Source organism: Phacochoerus africanus, chromosome 16 (genome assembly GCF_016906955.1).
Source record: "Phacochoerus africanus isolate WHEZ1 chromosome 16, ROS_Pafr_v1, whole genome shotgun sequence".
Taxonomy (NCBI): Eukaryota; Metazoa; Chordata; class Mammalia; order Artiodactyla; family Suidae; genus Phacochoerus; species Phacochoerus africanus.
In genome coordinates, this window is record NC_062559.1 from 10,255,462 (window position 1) to 10,269,961 (window position 14,500).

Here is a 14,500-nt window from a genome sequence, read left to right on the forward strand (position 1 = left end):
AGTCCCTGTGTGTAGGGCAGAAGTTGGCATTGCATTGTACAACAGCTGTACTTTTTTTTGATCCTTAATTTTTATATTACTCAATGAACTTATTACATTTATAGTTGTACCGTTATCATCACAATCCAGTTTTATAGGATTTCCATCCCATACCCCCAGTGCATCCCCCCACCCCTTAACCTGTCTCCTTTGGAAACCATAAGTTTTTCAATGTCTGTGAGTCAGTGTCTGTTCTGCAAAGAAGTTCATTGTGTCCTTTTTTTAGATTCCACATGTCGGTGAAAGCATCAGATATTGGTGTCTCATTGTCTGGCTGACTTCACTCAGCATGATAATTTCTAGGTCCATCCATGTTGCTAAAAATGCCGGTATTTCATTCCTTTTAATGGCTGAGTAATATTCCATTGTGTGTATGTACATCTTCTTGATCCACTCCTCTGTTAATGGACATTTAGGTTGTTTCCATGTCTTGGCTATTGCAAACAGTGCTGCAGTGAACATCAGAGTACATGTGTCTTTGCAAATCATGGTTTTCTCTGGTAGATGGATCAAATGGTAGCTCTATGTTTAGTTTTCTGAGGAATCTCCATACTGTTTTCCACAGTGGTTGCACCAATTTACAATCCCACCAACAGTGTGATAGGGTTCCTTTTTCTCCACACCCTCTCCAGCACTTATGGTTTGTAGACTTTTGATGATGGCCATTCTGGCCAGTGTAAGGTGGTAAAACAACTATACTTTAAAAAAATAAAAAGAGGAGTTCCCATCTTGGCACAGTGGAAACGAATCCGACTAGGAACCATGAGGTTGTGGGTTCGGTCCCTGGCCTTGCTCAGTGGGTTGAGGATCTGGCATTGCCGTGAGTTGTGATGTAGGTCACAGACGCAGCTCAGATCTGGCATTGCTGTGGCTATGGTTTAGGCCAGCAGCTGTAGCCCTAGTTGGATCCCTAGCCGGGGGACTTCCATATGCTGTGGGTGTGGCCCTAAAAAGCAATAATAATAATAATAATAATAAAAACAGGCCACTCTGCTGGTGGCTGCCTTCACCTGGAGAAGAGCTGAACCAAAATGAGAACCCTAGGAGGGACTTGGCAAAAGGTGGGAGGCCCCAAGCTTCTCCTCGAATGGAGCAGTTGATAGTGGAGCCCTCCCAGTCTGCATACTGCAAGCAGGAGGGACTCTGGAAGAGGCCTTCCCACTCTAAGTAAGACTCTGGAAGAAAGTGGCACATCAGCTGACCAAGCAGGGAATGACAGTGACCAAGGATACAGGACCCAGAGGCCCCTCTAAATCCTGCTGAGTCTGTCAGTATCTCGAAGACAGAGCCCCGGATGACCCGGACGGTGGGAAATCAGCTTATGAACTTTCTGATCAATTACGGGGGCCACTAACTCTGTTTTCAATACCCAGCTTTCTAAACTTTCTTTTGAGACTGTTCGTACCTGGGGTCTCTGGAGGAACCTTGAGAAAGCCTGCTCTCGAGCCACTAGACTGTCAGATGGGGAAGATTCATCTAAAAGCAGCTTTCTAGGGAATTTCCATTGTGGCGCAGTGGAAATGAATCCACCTGGTGTCCATGAGGATGCGGGTTCGATCTCTGGCCTCGCTCAGAGGGTTAAGGATCTGGCGTTGCCGTGAGCTGTGGTGTAGGTCGCAGCTCGGCTCGAATCCCATGTTGCTGTAGCTCTGGGATAGGCCGGCGGCTACAGCTCCGACTCAACCCCTAGCCTAGGAACCTCCATATGTTGTGGGTGCGGCCCTAAAAATAAAAAAATAAAAAATAAAACTTTAAGTTAAAAAAATTAAAATTCCCACATAACATTTGAAGAAATGATGGCAAAAGACCTGAGGGACCCTCAATTAATGGAGGGGAGCCCTGCTCCAGTACGTGGAAGATCTTCTGATGGCTTGTAAGACAAAGGGCATCGAGACAAAGGGCTAGTAAGACAAACTCCCCACACAGTTTGGGGGAGCTCCCACAGTAACACAATGGGATTGGTGGTGTCTTGAGAGCGTCGGGATGTAGGTTCCAGCCCCGGTTTTGGCTTTGAACTTGGTAGAATGAGGCTATGAGATGGCACAGAAAAAGTCACAGACTCCTCAGCCCTCTCTTAAATACTTGGGGTTTGAACGGTCACAAGGACAGAGATTTGCTCCCTGATGGGAGGGGACCTTCAGCCGGGGTTGCAGTTCCTGTTATCAGGAAGCAATTGGAGGGATTCGCTGGGAATAGCTGGGTTTGCTACACTTGGATCCCCAACTTTGGACTCAGAGCAAAACCCCTTCTGGGGGCTCCTTTTTTTCTTAATGTTTTTTTTTTTTAATTTTTTTAAAAAAAATTACTCAATGGATTTTATTGCCTTTATTATCACAACCAAATTTTATAGCATTTCCATCCCAAACCCCTAACGCATTCCCCTGCCCCCCAACCTGTCTCATTTGGAAACTGTAAGTTTTTCAAAGTCTGTGAGTCAGTATCTGTTCTGTAAAGTTCATTATGACCTTTTTTCAGATTCCACATGTCAGTGAAAACATCGGATGTTGGTGTCTCATTGTCTGGCTGACTTCACTCAGCATGATAATTTCTAGGTCCATCCATGTTGCTAAAAATGCCGGTATTTCATTCCTTTTAATGGCTGAGTAATATTCCATTGTGTGTATGTACCACATCTTCTTGATCCACTCCTCTGTCAGTGGACATTTAGGTTGTTTCCATGTCTTGGCTATTGTATATAATGCTGCAATTAACATTGGAGTACATGTATCTTTTCAAGTTGTGGTTTTTCTGGATAGATGCCCAAGAGTAGGATTGCTGGATCATATGGTAGTTCTATTTTTAGTTTTCTGAGGAATCTCCATACTGTTGCACCAATTTACATTCCCACCAACAGTGTGATAGGGTTCCCTTTTCTCCACACCCTCTCCAGCGTTTATTGTTTGTAGACTTTTGGATGATGGCCATTCTGGCTGGTGTAAGGTGGTACCTCACAGTGGTTTTGATTTGCATTTCTCTAATAATTAGTGATATTGAACATCTTTTCATGTGTTTTTTGACCATCTGTGTAGATCTGCCCATTTTTTGATGGGGTTGTTTGTTTTTTTGGTATGGAGCTGCAGAAGGTGTTTATAAATCTTGGAGATTAATCCCTTGTCAGTAGCTTCATTTGCAAATGTTTTCTCTCATTCTGTGAGTTTTGTTTAGAGTTTCCTTTGCTGTGCAGAAACTTTTAAGTCCCATTTGTTTATTTTTGTTTTTATTGTAATTACTCTAGGAGGTGGATCTGAGAAGATGCTGCTTTGGTTTATGTTGGAGAGTGTTTGGTCTATGTTTTCCTCTAAGAGTTTTATAGTATCTGGTCTTATGTTTAGGTCTTTAACCTATTTATTTTTGTGTAGGGTGTTAGGAAGTGGTTTGTTTTGTTTTGTTTTGTTTGTCTTTTTGCCATTTCTTGGGCCGCTCCCGTGGCATATGGAGATTCCCAGGCTAGGGGTCGAATTGGAGCTGTAGCCACCGGCCTACGCCAGAGCCATAGCAACACAAGATCCAAGCTGCATCTGTGACCTACACTATAGCTCATGGCATCGCCAGATCCTTAACCCACTGAGCAAGGCCAGGGATCGAACCCGCAACCTCATGGTTCCTAGTTGGATTCGTTAACCACTGAGCCACGACGGGAACTCCCTAGGAAGTGTTTTAATTTCGTTCTTTTACATGTAGCTGTCCAGTTTTCCCAGCACCACTATTGAAGGGGCTGTCTTTTCTCCATTGTATGTTTTTGCCTCCTTTGTCATAGATTAGTTGACTGAAGGTGTGTGGGCTTAATTCTGGGCATTCTCTCCTGTTCCACTGATCTATATTTCTGTTTTTGTGTCAGTACCAAACTGTTTTGATGACTGTAGCTTTGTAGTATAGTCTGAAGTCAGGGAGCCTAATTTCTCCAGCTCCATCTTTCTTTCTCATGATGGCTTTGGCTATTCTGGTTCTTTTGTGCTTTGAAACAAACTTTAAAACATTTTGTTCTAGTTCTGTGAAAAATGTCCTTGGTAATTTGATAGGGATTACATTGAATCTGTAGATTGTCTTGGGTAGTATAGTCATTTGATAACATTGACTCTTCCAATCCAAGAACATGGTATGTTTTTCCATCTGTTTGTGCAGGGGGCTCTTAAAGAAGGAGAGAATGGACCTTTAGATTGGAATCTTGAAAGGATGTACATCCAGAAGACCGCTCCATCTTCACTGGACTGGACCTCGTGAGGAATGTGATGGGAAATAGAGAATGTGCTGCAGAAGGGAAACCACGCCTGGTTCAAGACCAACCCTGACTTCTTCAAGTGGGCAGGTGAGCCCCTAGATCTTAAGTTGCTTTTCAGAAAGATGCCTTGAGAAAGAAAGGTGAACGAGATTGCCGCATTGGTGGCTTTGGTGAAGTAAAATTCTTTAGAAGGCAAGTTATTTCAATAACATTAGGTTACCAGAATGAAGGTTCTTGTATGTCTTCTCTGATTTCTAACCTTGAGGCTTGGAAGGACAATTCAATGATTAGGATTTCTCAGACTTTGGCAGAAGCAGGTCGTCTGTCTAGCTTCTGGATACGGCACCCAACACCTTTTTCCGTATTGATCGTGCGGACCTTTGGATTATACGCCTGTCCTCAATTTGTCAACCACCCTGAATGTCACTGTCCCTTGTGACAAAAAGCACTCAGGTGTAACATCTGGTTAGGATAAGCAACAGAATTTCCTGTCGTGTTTTTGATTAAGCCGAAACTGGGTCTTCTCAAATAAAACAACATAACCCTCGTGTCTGTCCCCATCAAAGGTCTGCTTGGCCAGGATAGTGTAGGAAATGTACTTGTTTTTCCCAGCCCATGTAGCTTCCATATTTAATATCTCTGGGTTTCAACCAATCTGATCATGATCTAGACCCTCTGTGAAGGTGAGACGCTGATCCCTGGCCTGACCCCTGAAGGTTATCAGTATGTCTGGTATCTGTGTGCCCCCTGCCCCCCGACCCCTGGGTATAACTTTGTGGTTTCGATGACCAACCTTGGGCCTGTGAATGTCATGACAGTTGTCTACAGGTGCTATGTATTGGGATCAGAATGTTAATTTGGAAGTGGCAACAAAAGAGAGTAATTTTCAATTGCGTGCTAAACCCTTTAATTACTCAGTTCCTTGTTAGGTACATGCCCCCTAACAGTAAGTACCCAGAGCTGGCATCACCACACTTGGAATGTCAGTTAGGCTAGTTTAACTGGGCTGGTTAAGGCTGGTTAGGGCCGCTGAACCCCCAGCTGGGCACCTGCAGAGGGCCGCAGCTTAGTTAGCCTGCTCAGAGCAAAGATTCGTGCACTTTTTTTCCAATCATCTTTCCCCATGCACTCCATGCTTCATACTGCACTTAAAAACATTTTTTAGGAGTTTCCGTTGTGGTGCAGCGGAAACGAATCCAACTAGGAACCACGAGGTTGTGGGTTCGATCCCTGGTCTTGTTCAGTGAGTTAAGGATCTGGCATTGCTGTGAGCTGTAGCATTGCTGTGGCTGTGGTGTAGGCAGGCAGCTGTAGCTCTGATTCGACCCCTAGCCTGGGAACTTCCATATGCTGTAGGTGCAGCCCTAAAAAGCAAAAAAAAAAAATTATAGTTGATTTACAATGTTGTGCCACTTTCTGCTGTATAGCAAAGTGATTCAGATCTATATATATAAACACACACACACACACACACACATTCTTTTTTGTATTCTTTTCCATCATGGTCTATATCCCAGGAGACTGGATATAGCTGCCAGTGTGCTATACAGCAGAACTTTGTTGTTGATGCATTCTAAATATAATAGTTTATATCAATCAACCCCAAACTCCCAGTCCATCCCTACCCCCTTGCTCCGGGCAGCTGCAGTCTGTTTTCCATGTCTGTGAATCTTTTTCTATTTTGTAGGTGGGTTCATTTGTGCCATATTTTAGTTTCCACATATAAGTGATATCATATGGTATTTGTCTTTCTCCTTGTGACTTATTTCACTTAATATGATAATCTCTAGTTGCATCCATATTGCTGCGAATATTATTTCACTCTTTTTAATGTCTGAGTAGTAATCCATTGTATATATGTACCGCTTCTTCTTAATCCATTCATCTGTCCATGGACATTTGGGTTGTTGCCATGTCTTGGCTGTTGTGAATAGTGCTGCAGTGAACATAGAGGTACATGTATCTTTTTGAATTACAGTTTTGACTAGATATGTGCCCGGGTGTGGGATTGCTGGATCATATGGTAAGTCTATTTTTAGTTTTCTGGAGTTCCCATCGTGGCACAGTGGTTAACGAATCTGACTAGGAACCAGCGGGTTCAATCCCTGGCCTTGCTCAGTGGGTTAAGGATCCAGTGTTGCAGTGAGCTGTGGTGTAAGTTGCAGACACGACTTGGATCCAGTGTTGCTGTGGCTGTGGTGTAAGCTAGCAGCTACAGCTCTAATTCTGTGCCTACCCTGGGAGCTTCCATATGCCATGGGTGTAGCCCCCCCAAAAAAGCAAAAAAAAAAAAATTAGTTTTCTGAGTAACTTCTGTCTGTTTCCCAAGTGGCTACACCAACTTACATTCCCACCAACAGTGCAGGAGGGTTTCCTTTCCTCCACATCCTGTCCAGCATTCGTTATTTGTAGGTTTACCACTGATGACCATTCTGACCAGTGTGAGGTGTTACCTCATTGTAGTTTTGATTTGCATTTCTCTGATTAGCGAGGTTGAATGTCTTTTCAAGTGCCTACTGGCCATGTGCATTTCTTCTTGGGAGAAATGTCTATTTAGGTCTTCTGCCCATTTTTTCAAGGGGTTGTTTTTGTTGTGGTGGTTGAGTTGTAGGAGTTGTTAATATGTTTTGGACATTAAGACACTGCTGAGGAGTTCCCATCGTGGTGCAGTTGTCAATGAATCTGACTAGGAACCATGAGGTTGCAGGTTCGATCCCTGGCCTTGCTCAGTGGGTTAAGGATCCAGCATTGCCATGAGCTGTGGTGTAGGTTGCAGGCGCGGATCCCTAGTTGCCGTGGCTGTGGTGTCGGCCGGCAGCTCCAGCTCCGATTAGACCCCTGGCCTGGGAACCTCCATATGCCACAGGAGTGGCCCTAGGAAAGGCAAAAAGACAAAAAGACAAAAAAAAAAAAAAGACATTGCTGATTGCATTGTTTGCAAATATTTTCTCCCATTCTGTAGGTTGTCCTTTCATTTTCTTTATGCTTTCCTTCGTTGTGCAAAAGCTTATAAAGTTGATTCGATCCCATTTGTTTATTTTTATCTCTATTGCCTTGGGAAATTTACCTAATAAGGCATTTTTATGATTATGTCAGAGAATGTTTTGCTTATGTTCTGCCTAGGAGTTTTATGGTGTTATGTCTTAAAGCCATTTTGAGTTTACTTTTGTGCATGGTGTAGAGGTGGGTTCTAATTTCATTGACGTGCATGCTACAGACCAACTTTCCCAGTCCCACTTGTTGAAAAGACACTATCCATTTTATTCTTGCTTCGTTTGTCAATGATTAATGACCATAGGCATGTGGGTTTACTTTGGGGGTCTCTATTCTGTTCCCTTGGTTTATTTTTGGACCACAACCACACTGTTACAATTAATGTAGATTTGTAGTATTGTGTGAAATCTGGGAGAGTTATGCCACCTGCTTGGTTTTTGTTCCTCAGGATTGCTTTGGCAATTCTTGGTATTTTAGGGTTCCATATAAATTTTTGGATTATTTCTTCTAGTTCTGTGAAACATGTCATGGGTAATTTGATGAGGATCGCATTAAATATATAAATTGCTTTGGGTAGTATTGCTATTTTCGCAATATTCTTCCCATCTGAGACCATAGGATATCTTTCCATTTCTTTGAATCCTCTTTAATTTCCTTTATTAATGTTTGTAGTTCTCAGAGTATAAGTCTTTTCACTTCCTCGGTCAGGTTTGTTCCTAGATATTTAATTTTTTAAATATGATTTTAAAAGGTGATTTTAAAAGTTTTTTTTTTACATTCCTTTTATAATATTTCATTGTTAGTATACAGAGATGCAACTGGTTTCTTTTTATTATAGTTTATTTACCATGTTGTCAATTTCTGATATAAAGTGATCGTTATATATGTACACACACACACACTCTTTTTCTCACATTATCCTTCATTATGTTCCATCATGAGTGATAGATATAGTTTCCAGTGCTATACAGCAGGATCTCATTGCTTATCCACTTCAAATGCAATACTTTGTATCTGCTAACCCCAAACTCCCAGTCCATCCCACTCCGTCCCCCTTGACAACCATAGTCTCTTCTCCATGTCCATGAGTTTGTTTCTTTTTTTGTAGGTAGGTTCATTTGTGCCATATTTTAGATTCCAGATATAAGTGATATCATATGGTATTTGTCTTTCTCTTTCTCACTTACTTCACTTAGTATGAGAGTCTCTTGTTCCATCCATGTGGCTGCAGAGGCATTATTCTGTTCTTTTTTATGGCTGAGTAGTATTCCATTGCGTATATGTACACCTTCATAATCCATTCATCTGTCCATGGACATTTAGGTTGGTTCCATGTCTTGGCTATTGTGAAGAGTGCTGAAATGGACATGGGGTGCATGTATCTCTTTCAATGCAAAGTTTTGTCCAGATAGATGCCCAGGAGTGGGATTGCTGGATCTTCCAGTAATTCTGTATTTAGTTTTCTGAGGAGCCTCCATACTGTTTTCCATAGTGGTTCTATCAGTTTACATTCCCACTGAGAGTGTAGGCGGGTTGCCTTTTCTCCACACCCTCTCCAGCATTTGGTAATTGTAGACTTACAAATGATGGCCCTTCTGGAGTTCCCGTCGTGGCTCAGTGGTTAGCAAATCCAACTACGAACCATGAGGTTGCGGGTTCTATCCCTGGCCTTGCTCAGGGGGTTAAGGATCTGGCGTTGCTGTGAGCTGTGGTGTAGGTTGCAGACGTGGCTCAGACCGCACGTTGCTGTGGCTCTGGCGTAGGCCGGTGGCTATAGCTCTGATTCAACCCCTAGCCTGGGAACCTCCATATGCTTCGGAAGCGGCCCAAGAAATGGCAAAAAGACAAAAACAAAAACAAAAAAAACAAATGATGGCCCTTCTGATTGGTGTGAAGTGGTACCTCATTGAAGTCTTGATTTGCATTTCTCTAATAATTAGTGATGTTGAGCATTTATACATGTGCCTGTTGGCCATCTGTGTATCTTTTTTGGAGAAATGCCTATTCAGGTCCTCTGCCCATTTTTCCATTGGGTTGTTGGGTTTTTTATTGTTAAGTTATAAAAGTTCTTTATACATTTTAGAGATTAAGCCCTCTTCTGTTGCATCGTTTGCAACATCTTTTTCCCCATTCCATAGGTTGTCTTTTTGTTGTTGTTGTTTACAGTTTCCTTTGCTGTGCAAAAGCTTGTAAGTTTGATTAGATCCCATTGGTTTATTTTTGTTATTTCTATGGCCTTGGGAGACTTAAGAAAGTGTTTGTATGGTTGATTTAAGAGAATGTTTTGCTTATTTTCTCTTCCACGAAATTTATGCTGTCCTGTCTTATGTTTGTCTTTAAGCCATTTTCAGTTTATTTTTTGTGCGTTGCATGAGGCTGTGTTCTAGTATCATTGATTGACATGCAGCTGTCCAGTTTTCCCAGCACCACTTGCTGAAGACACTTTTTCCCACTTTATATTCTTGCCTCCTTTGTCGAAGATTAATTGACTGTAGGTGTCTGGGTTTATTTCTGGGTTCTCTGTTCTCTTCCATTGGTCCATATGTCTGTTTTTTGTACCAGTACCACACTGTATTGATTATGTAGCTTTGTAATTTTGTCTGAAGTCTGGGAGAGTTACGCCTCCTGCTTGTTTTTTTTTCCTTCAGGATTGATTTGACAATTCTGGTTCTTCTATGGTTCCATATACATTTCTGGATTGTTTGTCCTCATTCTGTGAAAAATATCATGGGTTATTAGATAGGGATTGCATTGAATGCATAGATTCTTTGGGTAGCATGGCCATTTTAACAATGTTAATTGTTCCAATGCAGGAGCATGGAATAACTTTGCATTTCTCTGAATCCTCCTTAATTCCTATGATTAATATTTTATAGTTTTCAGGAGTTCCCGTCGTGGCACAGTGGTTAACGAATCCAACTAGGAACCATGAGGTTGCGGGTTCGGTCCCTGCGCTTGCTCAGTGGGTTAAGGATCCGGCGTTGTCGTGAGCTGTGGTGTAGGTTGCAGACGCAGCTTGGATCCCCCGTTGCTGTGGCTCTGGTGTAGGCCGGCGGCTACATCTCTGATTTGACCCCTAGCCTGGGGTCAAATCCTAGCATGTGCCGAGGGAGCGGCCCAAGAAATGGCAAAAACACACACACACAAAAAAAAAATTAAAAATTAAAAAAAAAAAGTGGTGAGAGTGGGCATCGTTGTCTTGTCCCAGATTTTAGTGGGAAGGCTTTCAGCTTTTCTCCATTGAGTATAATACTGGCTGTGGGTTTGTCATAAATGGCTTTGATTATGTTAAGGTTTGTTCCCTCTATACCCATTTTGGTAAGTTTTTTTTTTTTTTATCATGAATGGATGTTGGATTTTGTCAAAAGCTTTTTCTGCATCTATTGAGATGATCATGTGGTTCTTCACTTTTCTTTTGTTCATGTGGTGTATGACGCTGATTGGCGTATGTTGAACCATCCTTGTGAACGTGGGATGAATCCTATTTGGTTGTGGTGTATGATCTTTTTTATTTGGTTGGCTAAAACTTTGTTGAGAATTTTTGCATCTGTATTCACCAAAGATAATGGCCTGTAATTTTCTTTTTTGGTAATATCTATGTCTGGAGTTGGTATTAGAGTGATGGTGGCTTCATAGAATGTCTTTGGGAGTATTCCTTCTTCAACCTTTTAGACAAGTTTAAGAAGGATGGATATAAGTTCTTTGTATGTTTGGTAGAATTTGCCTCTGAAGCCGTCTGGTCCTGGCCTTTTGTTTGTAGGGAGTGTTTTTATTACATATTCAATTTCGTTTCTAATGATCAGTCTGTTCAATTGATTCTGTTTTTCTTGATTCAGTTTTGGTTGGCTGTAAGTCTCTAGAAAGTTGTCCATTTCTTCTAGGTTGTCAAATTTGTTGGTTTTCTGTATTTCTGCTGTATCCATTGAGATTTCTCCTTTTTTATATCTTATTTTATTTGTGTTCTTTCTCTCCTCTTTTTGGTGAGTCTGACCAGAGGTTTGTCAATTTTGTTTACCTTTTCCAAGAACTAGCTCTTGATTTTTATTGATTTTTTTCTATTGTTTTTTGAATCTCTATGGTATTGATTTCCTCTCTGATCTTTAGGATTTCCTTCCTTATGCTGACTTTAGGTTTTGTTTTTTCTTCTTTTCCTAATTCTTTTATGTGGTCGGTTAAGTTGTTGGTTTGAGATTTTTCTTTTTTGAGGAAGGCCTGTATTGCTATGAACTTCCCTCTAAGCACTGCTTTTGCGGCATCCCATAGTTTTTTTTGGTTTTGGTTTTGGTTTTTTGTCTTTTTAGGGCTGCACCTGCTAGGGGTCTAATTGGAGCTATAGCTGCCAGCCCACGCCACAGCCATGCCAGATCCAAGCAACGTCTGCCAACTGCATCACAGCTCACAGCAATGCTGGATTCTTAACCCACTGACGGAGGCCTGGGATTGAACCTGCAACTTCATGGTTCCTAGTCAGATTCGTATACACTGTGCCACGACAGGAACTCCCTATAGATTTTTTAATGGTCTTGTTTTCATTATCATTTGTCTCAAGTTCTTTTTTAATTTCCCTTTCGATTTCCTTGTCAACCCCTTGGTTTTTTAGTAGCATGTTGTTTACTCTCCATGTAGTTAGTTTTTTCTCATTTCTTTTCCTGTGTTTGATTTCTAGTTTCATGTCATTGTGGTCGGAGAAGATATCTGAAATAATTTCTATACTCTTAAATTTGTTGAGGTTAGTTTTGTGTCCCATTATGTGGTCAATTCTTGAGAATGTCATTTAGGATCTCTGTTGCCTTACTGATTTTCTGTCTAGAGGATCTGTCCATTGATATGGGTGGGGTGTTAAAATCTCCTACTATTACTGTATTCCTATCAATTTCTCCTTTTTATATCTGATAGTATTTGTTGTAGGTATTTCAGTGCTCGTATGTTAGGGGCAGATATATTGACAGTTGTACTATCCCTTTCTTGAATGGATCCTTTTATCATTAAATAATGTCCTTCTTTGTCTTTTTTCTTTCTTTTTTGTCTTTTGTCTTTTTTAGGGCCACACCTGTGGCATATGGAGGTTTCCAGGCTAGGGGTTCAGTTGGAGCTGTAGCCACCAGCCTACATCAGAGCCACAGCAATGACAGACCTGAGCCACGTTTGCAATGTACACCACAGCTCACAGCAACGCCAGATCTTAACCCACTGAATGAGGCCAGGGACCGAACCCGAAACTTCATGGTTCCTAGTTAGATTTATTAACCACTGAGCCACGACAGAAACTCCCTTGTCTTTCTTTATGGCCTTTGTTTTAAAGTCTTTGTCTGATATGAGTATTGAAGTCCTGCTTTCCTGTCTTTTCCATTTGCATGAAATATCTTTTTTCATCCCTTCACTTTCAATTTATATGTATCCTCTACACTAAGGTGAGTCTCTTGTAGGGAAGAGTCTCTTGCTGTTTCTATCCAGTCTGCCACTCTATGTGTTTTGATTGGAGCATTCGGTCCATTGACACTTGAGCTAATTATTGATAAATATGTATTTATTGCTATTTTAAACTTTCCTTTCCAGTTGACTGTGTTTCTCCTTTGTTCCTTTCTTTTTTGATCGGATGATTTCCTTTTATTTTATGCTTGTATCCTCTTCTTTTTTAGTTTTTGTGAATATATTGTTTGGTTTTGATTTGTGGTGCCCTGTTTTTCAAGTGTCTTGACCCTTTCCTATATCTGCTTTTTTTTAACTGATAGTCATATAGGCTCAAACACATTTTAGAAAATTGTCTAGATTTACTTACATTGGTTCCCAAATTTTAGGACTTTGATGTCCTTTTTTTAACATCTTCATGTTTATCCTTTTGCTGTTCCTTGTGTTTACTGTCACTTTTACAATAGTTTTTTTAATTTTCTTTTAGTTCTGTACACTGGCTTAAGTGATTACTTTCCAATTGTGATTTTCTTTATCCTATTTTTTCTTACTTTTTTTAAAATTTAGAGCAGCCCTTTTGGTATTTCTTTTAGAATAGGTTTAATATTGCTTGTACTCTTTCAATTTTTGTTTGTTGGAGAAATTCTTTTTTTCTCCTTTTACTTTAAATGATATTTTTGCCAGATAGAGTATTATAGGCTGCAAATTTTTCCCTTTTATTTAATTTATTGATTTTGTTTTTTAGGGCTGCACCCACGGCATATGGACGTTCCCAGGGTAGGGAACCCTGGAATCAGAGCTACAGCTGCTGGCCTTTGCCACAGCCACAGCAACACAGGATGCAAGCTGCATCTGCGACCTACACCACAGCTCACAGCAATGCCATATCCTCAGCCCACTGAACGAGGCCAAGGATCGAACCCACAACCTCATGGTTCCCAGTCAGGCTCATTACCACTGCATCACAATGGCAACTCCCGAATTTTTCCCTTTTAGAACATCAAATATATCTTGCCACTCTCTTCTGGCCTGTAGCATTTCTGTAGAGAAATCAGCTGATAGCCTTAAGGGGGTTCCCTTATAATTAAGTCTTTGATTTCCTCTTTCTGCCTTTAGAAGTCTCTCTTTAACTTGCTATTTTTATTACATGTCATGGTGTGGGCTTGTTTGGGTTCAACTGGTCTAGGGCCCTCTGTGCTTCTTGTATCTTGATATGTTTCCTTTAGATTTGGAAAGTTTTCAGCCATAATTTCTTCAAATCTATTTTCAATCACCTTTTCTTGCTCTTTTCCTTCTGGAATCCCTATTATGCATAGATTGGCCTGCTTTATATTATCCCATTTATTATATTACATTCATGTTTTTTCATTTGGTTTTCTGTCTGCTGTCGTGATTGGTTGATTTCCACTATTCTAGCTTCCAAGTCACTTATTTGTTCCTCTGCATTATTCATTCTGCTCTTTAACTCAATTTGCATCTCTGCAAATAAATTTTCTAATTTTTCTTGGTTCCTCCTTATATGTCCTAGTTCCTTTCTAAAGGAATCTGCATTACTGTTCATATCCTCTCTTAACTCCTTCATATTTGCCCTTAATTCCTTCAGTATTTTCACTATCTCCCTTTTGAACTCAGTGTCTGTTAGCTGCAGAGGTCTGTTGCATTGTTTGCTCCTTCAGGTGAATTCTGCTGTTCTTTTAACTGGGAATGGTTCCTGAGGTTCTTCATTTTGCTTGTATTTTTCTCATTCTGTGAGTTTAGGGAAACCATCTACTGTCATCTTGGAGGTCTGTTTTTATGCAAGAGTGCACTCTGGGTATTTTGTGAGGGCTTCCAATTTAT